Below are 10,982 nucleotides of genomic sequence, written 5' to 3' on the forward strand. Positions count from 1 at the left end.
GGCTTTGAACCAAGGCAGGGAGAGTGGGAGCGGGAAGAGGAGACAGACTCAACATGCTTACCACCATGTATGGGGAACAGGGAAGGGGAAAGTTCATGATTATCCTAGGTTTCTGGGTTAGGCAACTAGGTACACTCACCGAGACAGAAAATACAGAAGGGACAGAAAAGAAATTGGGGCAAAAAGATCGTTTTTGGTTAACCTGGATTGGGGTGACTGTAGGACACCTAGATGGAAGTGTCTAGGAGGAAGTCATAAAAGGTCAGGTGGGAGTTCTGAGCCAAAAGTACAGAATACAGATTGCAGGTGAAATCGAGGAAGTGGACAAGACCAGGAAGGGCAGATGGCTCGAGAGGACAGCCAAGGGCAGACACTTGGGACACCTCAACATTTAAGGGGTACATGGAGAAGGATCAGTGAGGGAGGATAAGAAGTAGAACAGATAAGCGGGCAAAAGCCACGCTTGAGAGCTTCAGCGAGATCTCCCACGAGTTGAAATATCTTTCAGAGAGTGGGGAAATGTGAGATTGGGAAGATATCTGCTGGGCTTCAAGGAGGTCAGTGATGACCTGGGAAGAACATATCCCATGGAGGAGACGCCAGATGCAAAGGCAGGCAACGGATGAGAGGCGAAAGAGGGAAGGAGTGAGTGTCGGCTTGTCTTTGACGGAGTTTGACTGTGAAGAGGGGGTCAGAGGGCAGTAGCTAGAGGGGATTCTAGAGTTGAGCTGGATTTTGCTTGTACGTTTTGTTTGTTTTGGTTTTAGACCGAAAACTGGGTTTTACTTGTTTATAGGATGTAGAACTTGAGTGACCATACAGGCTAAATGGAAAGAAGCAGGAGAGGAGGACAAGGGAAAAAGCAAAGTCCCTGAAGAGGCCAAAGGGACAGGATACATTACGAAAAAGCAGAGCCATGGACCAAAGGCAGGGGATGAGGGAAGGAGGTGACGAGAGATGAGTGTACCCCAAAACTGTAACTATATAACTATCTTCCCTGCTATAAGTTCCAAAGGGGCCAGGGACCCTCCATTTTCATTTTTACAAAAATCTACAACACTTCTCACCATGGCAGGCACATAGAAGGTGCTTAATAAATATTGGAATTAAGTATGTAACTGGCTTTATGGTCATAAAAATTATAGCAGTAATTATGTGCCAGGACTGTTCTAAGAGTTTAAGTATATTACCTCTTCAAATTCTTACAAAAGCACAATGATGTAGATGTTATTATCATCCCTACTTTATTTACTTAGAGTCAGAGAAAATAAATGATAAAATCAAGCTGAAGACTCAGATTTCCAGGCTTACTATTCTAAGTTTTAGTCAAAGGATAAAAGTGTTTCTTTAAGTAATACAACTGAATTTATACAGCGATCTGTCTCTGATGATGTAAGGCAGATTTTTTAAAAAAGCTCAAGTGTTGGGTGGGAATAGAAGCAGCATTGCCTCATTTCCTGTTCTCCTGCTCCTTGTGACATTAAGCCTCGAATTCCCTGGTCAATGTTTGTTCCATCATTAAATCACCTGTCACACTTTTCCTAGAACAGGGGAAAATGGTTAAATTGTAAGGTTTCAAAGGACTTCTGTGCATAGGGAAGGGAAGTGAGAGAACGAGTGTTCAAACCACCAAGAAAACAAAAATGAGCGTTTGAGTTGAGCTGGTGCTAGCAAACTAGGAAGAGATTTGTTAAGGCTAAAACAATTAATGATAATAGGATAAAGATAATAAAATGATTGTAATCAAAGTATAGTGACTGCTACAGAGTTTTAAACTAAGGAATTGGGGTACAGCATTAATTTAAGGACAGAACCCAGACTCAAATAATCAAGTCATTTAATTCAGTGAATATTGAACAATGATTATGTATCACACACAAGGCCATAGGGACCCAAATTCGAATCAGACATTTTCCCTGCCTGCATGGGACTCGCCTTCTGGCAAGGTGAAAATATACACTCAACTACGATTCACTGTGGTTAATTATGTGAATGAGGTGCCATGAGATCACACGGGAAGAAGCACGGGGCAGGGGAAAGCCCTCAGAGGAACTGGTGTTTGAACCTTTTTTACAGCTGAACGTTTCATTTTATGGATGCAGCACATTTTGTTTATCCATTCATCAGCTGATGGACATTTGGGTTGTTTCCACCTTTTGGCTATTGTGACTAATGTGCTATGAACATTTGTTACACATTTTTGCTAGAATACCTGTTTTCAATTCTTTGGGGTATATACCCATGAGTGCAATTGCTGGGTCATATAATTCCACGCTTAATTTATTGAGGAACCACCAAGCCCACGATGGTTTTCAAACCAAGGAATAGCAGATTTGGATCAACTTTCAGACGATGCTAGGAAGTGTTCACGGGGGTGGGGGAAATACACTGGAAAAAGAATGAAGACGGGGGGCCAGCCAGGAGGCGGGTGCCCGCCCTGGTAAGAAAGTAGAAAGCTTTCACCCATGGCAAGGGCAATGACCACAGGAATAAAGAGAAGAGGGTGGACTTGAGGGACATTTCTGAGGCAAACGTAGCAAGAATTGATGAGCAATTTGATGTGGGAAGGGATGGAAGAGAACACTTTGTTCACAGCTCCACATTACATGGTGGGTTACATGTTCACAGTCAGCCTCCTTGACTAGATGCTGAGCTTCAAAGGGAAAGAGCCGTGTTAGTCCCCCTCCCATCCCCAGTTCTTAGCACAGAACTGGACCCGGTAAAGGAACAAAGAGTAATTTCAGTGTCTGGCTGAATACAAGGCATCTTCAAACTGTTCATGGAATAATTTGTATTATCTTTTAATCTCAGTTTTCCACAAACTTCTTGAAATATCATCGTAATAGAGCCAGATATTTTTGAAATATTTCTCGTAATTATTCACAAGAGTAAAAAAAAAACCCTGATGACTATGAATGAGGGCTTAAAGATGACTCTTTACTCTCTGTTTAAAAAACAGGATGGATGGTGATGCAGTTTGTTGAAACAGGTGACACAGAAGGGATTTAGACAGGCACTCACGGGAACATGAGGGTAGGGATGTCCAAGAGACAGCTAGAAATTCAGACCTAAATTTTTGGGGAAAGGTAAGACATATACTATTCATAGCTTTCTTTTTTTTTTTTTTTTTTTTTTTTGTGGCTGGCTGTTGCGGGGATCTGAACCTTGAACCTTGGACTTTAGTATTACAACACTGTGTTCTAACCAACTGAGCTAACTAGCCAGCCCATATTCATAGCTTTACTCATTAAAGCCTCCCTCATTTAGACACCTAACTTCATGAATCAACTCAAAATATTATAATACAAAGGTATAAATCTCTTCCTTGGAAGAACTGGTGTGGGCTGTGGCTTGATCTAAATTATGCCTACAGCTAGGATCCAGGTAGGTGCAAGCACTTCTCACATGCTAGCAGAGCAAGCAGTCTGCAAGCATCTGCTTTCCTAAGGTGATCTACATTGGGGATAAGGGACCTTTACAGGGTAAAAAAAGGACAAGCTAACCAGAGTATGAAGAGAACATCACGATGTCTCTTTCAGAGCCCCAAGGACACAGATTTGAGAACTACTTGAGAAAAGGGCCTCTTTGGGGTTGAGGAGACCAGGTGAGAGAGATTGGCTGTGACGGCTTGTAGCATTGGCCCCGATTATTCACCATTCTCTAATTTTACATCCTTTTGTCACATAGCTTTGCAGTGCCACCCCACTGATAGACAGTCCACCCCATCTTTAACTCTGGGCTCAGCCACGTGACATGGCTTTGGCCAATGGAATATTAAAATGTATTGCCAGCTTGAAGAGTGCTTGTGTGGTTGAGCTGGCCCTTTCTCTTACACCTCTGCACCTGTCATAAGAACATGTCAGGGCTAGCTAGCTGGAAGATGAAAGACTTGTGGAGCACAGCTGAGTCATCCCAGTGGCTCCAGCTGTCAACCTAGATCAGCCTCTAGCCAGACAACTCCAAGACACTGAGTGAGCCAGCCAAGAGCAGCAGAGCCACCTTGCCAACCCCAGCTGATGGCAAATGCATGAGTAAATGCTTAGTGCTGTGTGCCACTGAGGTTGGGGGGCTGTTTGGTATGCAATATTGTTGTGGTAATAGTAACTGATACAGGATCCTCTGCCATAGTTCTTTGTTGACTCAGAACTATGAGAACTGCAGGAAACACAGAGCCCCTTTGAGGGATCACAGCCTTGCAACACTAAGAGATGGTCCCATTGCCACAGGTATCATAGATGTTTTTAAGAGAAATAATTTCCTTGTACAACAGATCAGAAAGAAAATGTCCTCTGCAACTCCTATATATTTCAGGATTCGAGTACTATGCTGTCTACATCAATGTTGTACAAATTGTGAGTTGCATGCAATTCATTAATACGCATGACATCAATTTAATGTATCTTGACTAGCCATTTTGGAGGGAACAGAATGGAAGGAATATAATGAAAAATATCAGAGTATTTAACAAATAATTAGGATTATTTCCTGAAACATTTTTTTAGGGGTGTGTCTGTAAGAGAGAAAGGGAGGAAGAGAGGGAAGGAGGCAGAAAGAGTAGTAGTAGTAGTAGGTGACAATATAAAAATATTTCTTCATTTAGGTATTGGCCAAAAGATTTGAAAGCCACAAGCTGAGAGAAGGTATTTTCATAGCATTTCACTACTAACCAGACTCAGCATCCAAGCCCAGTCCAGGAGACATGAGGAGACAGGTATGAGAACGGAGAGAAAGAATCTGTGGGCTGAAGTAATTAATTGAAATAGCAGCTTTCACTTGCATTTCAAGATTTAGATCCTTAATCTTTCCATCTTCAAGATCCAAATTAAACCCCCTTTTGATATACTCCCCAACAGTACTCTTTGCCTTCATTGAGCTAATCAAAATCCCTCTTTTGTGTGACTATTTAATATCTGTCACCGCCACTAGCCTGCTCTTCCGTCATTCCACAAAGTAAGAGCTATGTCTGTTGGGGTCACTTCAGCATAATCAGCACCTAATGCAGTGCTGGGTATATAGTAGGCACTCAATAAATGGCTTTTGAGTAAATGAATATGAGTCACACTACATGGGACAAGAAAAGTAGAGCTAACTCTCCCATTCTACAATGACAACCATAAATCAGTTGTATCCTTAGTTTCCTGAAAAAGACAAAACCTGCACAAAGTTTCCAAAACACAAACCCTCATAACTAGGGGAAGAGTGTTACCCAACCCCTTAGGTGCCTCTTTGCTGGAGAGAACTACATATCGAACCAGAATCCAGGTGCTCAGCAGTTCCTGGTGTTTGGAAAACTTGCCCAGATGCCGGGCCTCTTTCTCCAGACTTCAGAGCCCTGATCCTCTACTTGGTCTTGGCTTGCAAAATGACTTACAAATCAGCTGGTGTCCACAAACCCACTGGATGAACTCTGCTGAGCCAGAACCCAAAACCCTTGTTTCCTTCAACTCAGCACTCTACCATACTGGTTGCCAGTCATCTCCCACTTCCAGGAAAGGTCTGCAGAGATCTACCATCCTTGTGGTCTAATTGAGAAATCCACTGTGCTCTCAACTTACTTTCCCGTTGAGATCCTCTAATGTCTTCACTTCAGTCGGTTGATGTAGCAGAGGCCGTAGTCCCATCCCACTCCTTGCCCCGCCCCCCGCCGCCTGCTGTGAGTGCTGATGGTGCTAGGTTGAGTCTCTCTTGAAGAATTGCCCTCAAAGAGGATTTCCCAAGGTCACACTCCTTCCTTGCAGCAGCTTCCATACAGGCACTGTATGGTATGTAGTTCCATACAAAAGCCTCCTGTGGGACAACTCTGAAGGATTTTCTCAGCTCCAGATTTTCCTATGTAATTGGCTGAGGCCCTCTTTGTGCATCATCACAGCTCCACTCTTCCTTCTGCCCAGTTATGCTTCCTTAACCCTCCCACTTCCCCCATCCCACACACACCACACACCCCATACACACTGATCCCAAGGGCTGTCCCCGGTAAAATTCTCACATATACATCTCTGGCTCAGAATCTATTTCCAGGAAACCAGAACTAAGACAGCCAACAGCCTCTCAAGTCAGCATCGTGGCTGCTGGAGTTTTTGTTTGGTTTTAAGTATCTAAGCAATGTCTACGGAAAAGTTAAAACACATATCTCACAGGTCAACAATATTCCCATAACAGGGTGTAAGCAGACCCCCCACTTACAGCTGGTAGTAAAGCAAATGTCCTTTGTGGAAAGCTGTTTTGGGAACTCAGAGGCATGTTTTAATAAACATACTGCCAAAGATATTTAAGAGGATTATTCCTTTCCTTCACAGCACCTGACCATTGATGGCCATAAATTCTTTGGGATAATATTTTTTGATCTGTGTCTTGTACTAAATTCCAAGCTCCACAACCAGCAGCACTGGCATCACTTGGAAGCTTGTTAGAAATGCAGAATCTTACCACCCGCTATCCAGACCTATTGCATGAGGATCTGCAGTTTAACAAGATCCCCAGATGATTTACATTCACGTTTAAATTTGACAATCACTGGTCTAAATTATGGAGCTTCAGAATCATAAATTTACGGTAAATATTTGGGATACCCATTCACTCATATACCACAGCCTATTAATCACCAAGTACTATTGAAGCTATCTCCAAAATGTCCCTCACCTCCACCCCTTTTGGACGATATTGTTAAATTCCAACTCAGGTCCTCTTATCTCTGGTAGACCACACTTTGAGAGTTTAGATGACTGGGTGCATGGATGACTTTCCTGGAGCACCTACATGCCATCTAATTCTGAGACTGGAGGTGCTCAGTTTCCCTGGGTCCAGGTTTCGGGACACTCCTCTGAGTTTCAAGCCACTCCGCAAGGTCTCAGGTCCCTCCTCTTGGCCCTCCCCTAGAGGAGAGTTACTGATGCTAATTGCACCTATTTTCAGCACCAACACAGAGAAATTGAGACCCCCAAGGGACAGATTTGTATCAATCCAATGGCTGGGCATGCTCAGTAAAAAAAAGTTATAGAACCACAATGACTGAGCATGCTCAGTAGAAAGGAGTTTAATCCTTTGAATGACCTTCCACTAGAGGCGCTAGAGAGCACTGAATAGTCCAGGTGTTTTCCAGTGTGTATACTGGAATTCAAACAACGAGCAAGCTCTAAAAGAGTCCAACTGAGAATGTGCAACACTATGTTACATAGCTGGGAATCATCACTTCATTTAAATATTCATTAGATATCATGAATATGTATTAGATAGTGTGACCATAAAAGTAGAATCCCTGTAGAAGGTGGGCAGCTGCTGCTCTCTCTACAGCCAGCTGGCACTTCACCTGAGGTTTGAATTTCTTTCTTTTTGTATCAAACTTGCCTTTAGCAGGCTGGTGTTCACTCTGGGGCCAGCCTGTACTTTGTCTGCAAGTGTGTATTTCTTACTTTTGTATTAAACTTGCTCTGGTTGGTTGCTCACTCTCCTGGGGCCATCCTGCACTTCGTATAGTGAGGTGTATATACTTTGCTTTTGTGTAAAATTTATTTCTAAGGGGCAGTTGCTCACTCTCTTAAGCCAGCCTACACTTCATCTTAAACATTAAGTGTGCATTTCTTATGTCTGTATTAAACTTGGTGCAGACGCTGCTCAGTCTCCAGAGCTAGGCCGCACTTTCCCTATAAAACCTATACTTCTTAACCATTGCAATTAAACCTATTTTCAGTTTGTGCTGTGACCCTGTCCTTGAATTCTTTCCTGTGGTGGAGCCAAGAACATGCTAGAGGACAAGGTGGGTTGAGGCCGGCTACTGAGCTTTCCCAGACCCTCTCCTCCAGTATCAATTCTAAAATATATCATCCTTTGCAAATGAGATTCAATACAGCTTTAATTCAAGTTCTTCAGTTTCTTCTATCAGAAATCCTTAAGTAACTTTGTGGCTGCATCATTTAATTGACTTTGTCCTCATGTGCCATTAATCACTCCTTGATTCACTGATAATTTCAATCTTCTAAAATTAAATAACCACCACACATGGAGGAGGAATTAACCAGATTGTTCTGGAATCAATTTAAATGACAGGGCCCTGAATTCTGAAAAGAACAATATAGCCAATTTAAAAAAACAAGAAGAAAACAGGAAACTCAAAAAAACTCAGTGATTTATTTCTCTTAGCCAATTCTCTTGTAAAAATGAATGTTTCCAATCGTTCTCTTAGTTCTATAGCACAGGTGGTTCCCAGCTATGTCAGTTTTTCTCAGAAAAGTAGCATATGCGTGGTGGTTAAGATTCTGGGCTTGCTCACAAATGTCTGTTAACTCATGGACTGCCAAAATGGAAAACCAGAGTAATAGCCCCAGAAAACCCAACCACTTGTGCAGGACTCAAATTTAAATGGGAGGGACATATTTGCCCCCAAGTGCCCTGGAGTCAGCCTTTGTACACTGTCCCAACTGCATGGAACACTAGTCCCTCATCTGAACAACCTTGACTCAAACCTGTCTGTCCTTCTACTGTGACATCTCCTACTCAGTCAGCATCCCAGGAAACCACAAATCATCTTCCAAAAAGCATATAAATGCCATTCATTTTCTTGTTACAACTTCCTAACTTGTTACAACTTCCTAACTTAAGTAAGTTAACCCTTATACCCACATCCCATATAAACCAAACCAGAAAATTTATTCCATAGCATATGATTAAAATTAAAACAACCCTTCAGTGCCATTTTGACAAAAGGAACATTTTCAAAGGCAGAGAGAAAAGTAGGTAGGTGCCACTCCATTTTTTAAAAAATTATACAAAATAGTCAATTAAAACCAGAGAAGGCGGAAAACGAGGGAGAAAAAAAGAAAGAGCAAACAAATGCAATGAATAGAAAATGTTTACAAACATAATAGATATTAATTCAATAATATCGGTAATCACTTTAAATGTGAATGGTCTAAGTACAGTTAAAAGACAGAGATGGTCAGAGTGGATAAAAACACAGGGCCCAACTCTATATTCTCTATAAGAAATCCACTTTAAATATAATGGTTTAGAAACTTTTTCTAACTTTTATTGCCCTGGTTTTTTTTGTTGGTTTTTTTTTTTTTTTTTTTTTTTTTGCTTTTTGTAGAGGGTAGTTGGTCTGCCATTACTTTGTACCAGAGATTTAGCTGGGTTAACAAGTGAGCAGAAAGGCTTTGGACTGGCTGGGCACAAAGTGTGCAAGCAGGAGCAGGTCAAAGAGTGTTTCTGGGCATCTCTAAAGGAGCCGCACATGGGTCTCCTAGTGAGGTCAGATTACCCTGCATCTCATGGTCACATCACAGCTCAGGTTGCAGGGTCACTGCGGCACTCTACCTTTGAAATTTCAAACCCCCCTACTTCCTTCGGCATCAAATCTGAAAGTATCTGGTCATCATTTGTTGAAAGACATTGAGTGCATGCTATTGAATGGGCGTCTCTTCTAAGTTATTCTACCTCCAGCAAATTCGTAGCATCACCACAGTTAGGCACATCTCAAGTTTTCAGATCTTCCACATATAGAAGTACCAGTAAGTCCACATAGGTCACCAGGAAAGGTATGAATGGACATCCTGCACCTCATAACAAGACACAGTGCTGTGCTTAGACTTTAGGAACACAGGGAAAAGTGAGAGACTCTTGAGAAATGATCACTGATCTGAAACAGAATAGACTTTTCACATCTCCCTTTCCTTTCACAAATGAGGAACATATTTACAAAGTCCATGAGGAATGTTTGGAATTCTTTAATGTTCTCTTTCTAAAACCCAACTCTACCAGGAGACCATTAAGGGGAAAGTGGTGAGACACAGGAAACTGCGGAAGGAGGGCACAAGGCAAAGGGGGTGACTTCTTGCTTATTCCTGCCTATGGAGAGGCAGGGGATTATCACTAGTCCTGCTTACAAACAGAGGAGGTCTGATTTATGACACAATTTCAGAGGAGGGTATGCTGGAGGCTGGTGCGGAGGGAGGGCAAGTATCAAAGGTGGCACCTGTATCCTCAGGGGAAAAAAAACCTCCCTCCTTGGGTGTCATCCTTGCGCAGGGGCCATGCTAATCTTCTCTGTATCGTTCCAATTTTAGTATATGTGCTGCCGAAGCGAGCACAAAAAACCTCCCTCTTTGGAAGAAATGCCCTCCATGCTTTTGATTAGGGCACCGTTTGAAAAAGGCCCTTGTTAAAAATAGATAAAGCTCATTATAACCCATGAACCCAAGAGTTAGGCTACTAGATTACTCCTACTAAGCAGAGCTTCAGAGAACAGGACCAGACGTAACTGCTATGTCAGTGGTTCTCAACTGTGGATGATTTTGCCCCACCCCACCCTCCGCCCTGGAAACATTTGGCAATGTCTGGAGATACTTTTGGCTGTCACAACTGACATTTACTAGGTACAGGCCAGAATGCTACTATGCATCGTACAAGACACAGGACCACCCCCACAACTAAAAGTTACTCAGCCCCACATGTCAGTAATGCCAAGGTTGAGAAACTGGTATAAGTGAACAAGGAAAGGCCTAGGTGCAGCGTGAGATACAATTTAGGGAGAGCTAAAGGACGTAAAGAAACCTGAAAAATGGAAAATCAAAGGTGCAAAGGACACACTTTATCAAAGACAGTTCAAAGGGAGAGAGAAGAGCCCTGGAAATGCCCTAAAGCAGGGAGCTCATTGCGAGGTTAAAGTACAAGACATAAGAAGAGAAGCTCAAAGGGAGAAAGGAGAGTTAATAACTCACAGTGAACACGGGACAATGAGTTAGGCACCATGTCCTGTGCACTGCAGGATGATTAGCAACGTCCCTGTAATTACTCCAGCTCAGCTGTGACAACCAAAAATATCTCAACATTGCCAAATGTCCCCTGCAAAACAAAATCATCCCCAGCTGAAAATCATTCTTTTAGAGGGATCTTTTTTAATTGAAATACATACATGGTTTTTTGTTTGTTTTGTTTTGTTTTGTTTTCCTCTCATTATTTCTTTCATCTTAGTCCTTTCTTTCAGGTTC

The 10,982-nt window shown here is 42.3% G+C and overlaps 1 pseudogene; it reads right to left on the minus strand.

Moving 5' to 3' along the window:
* Positions 1-9,982: 9,982 nt before the first annotated feature.
* LOC134361459 (U6 spliceosomal RNA) lies at positions 9,983-10,082 on the minus strand (annotated as a pseudogene).
* Positions 10,083-10,982: the final 900 nt, after the last annotated feature.

Source organism: Cynocephalus volans, chromosome 12 (genome assembly GCF_027409185.1).
Source record: "Cynocephalus volans isolate mCynVol1 chromosome 12, mCynVol1.pri, whole genome shotgun sequence".
Taxonomy (NCBI): domain Eukaryota; kingdom Metazoa; phylum Chordata; class Mammalia; order Dermoptera; family Cynocephalidae; genus Cynocephalus; species Cynocephalus volans.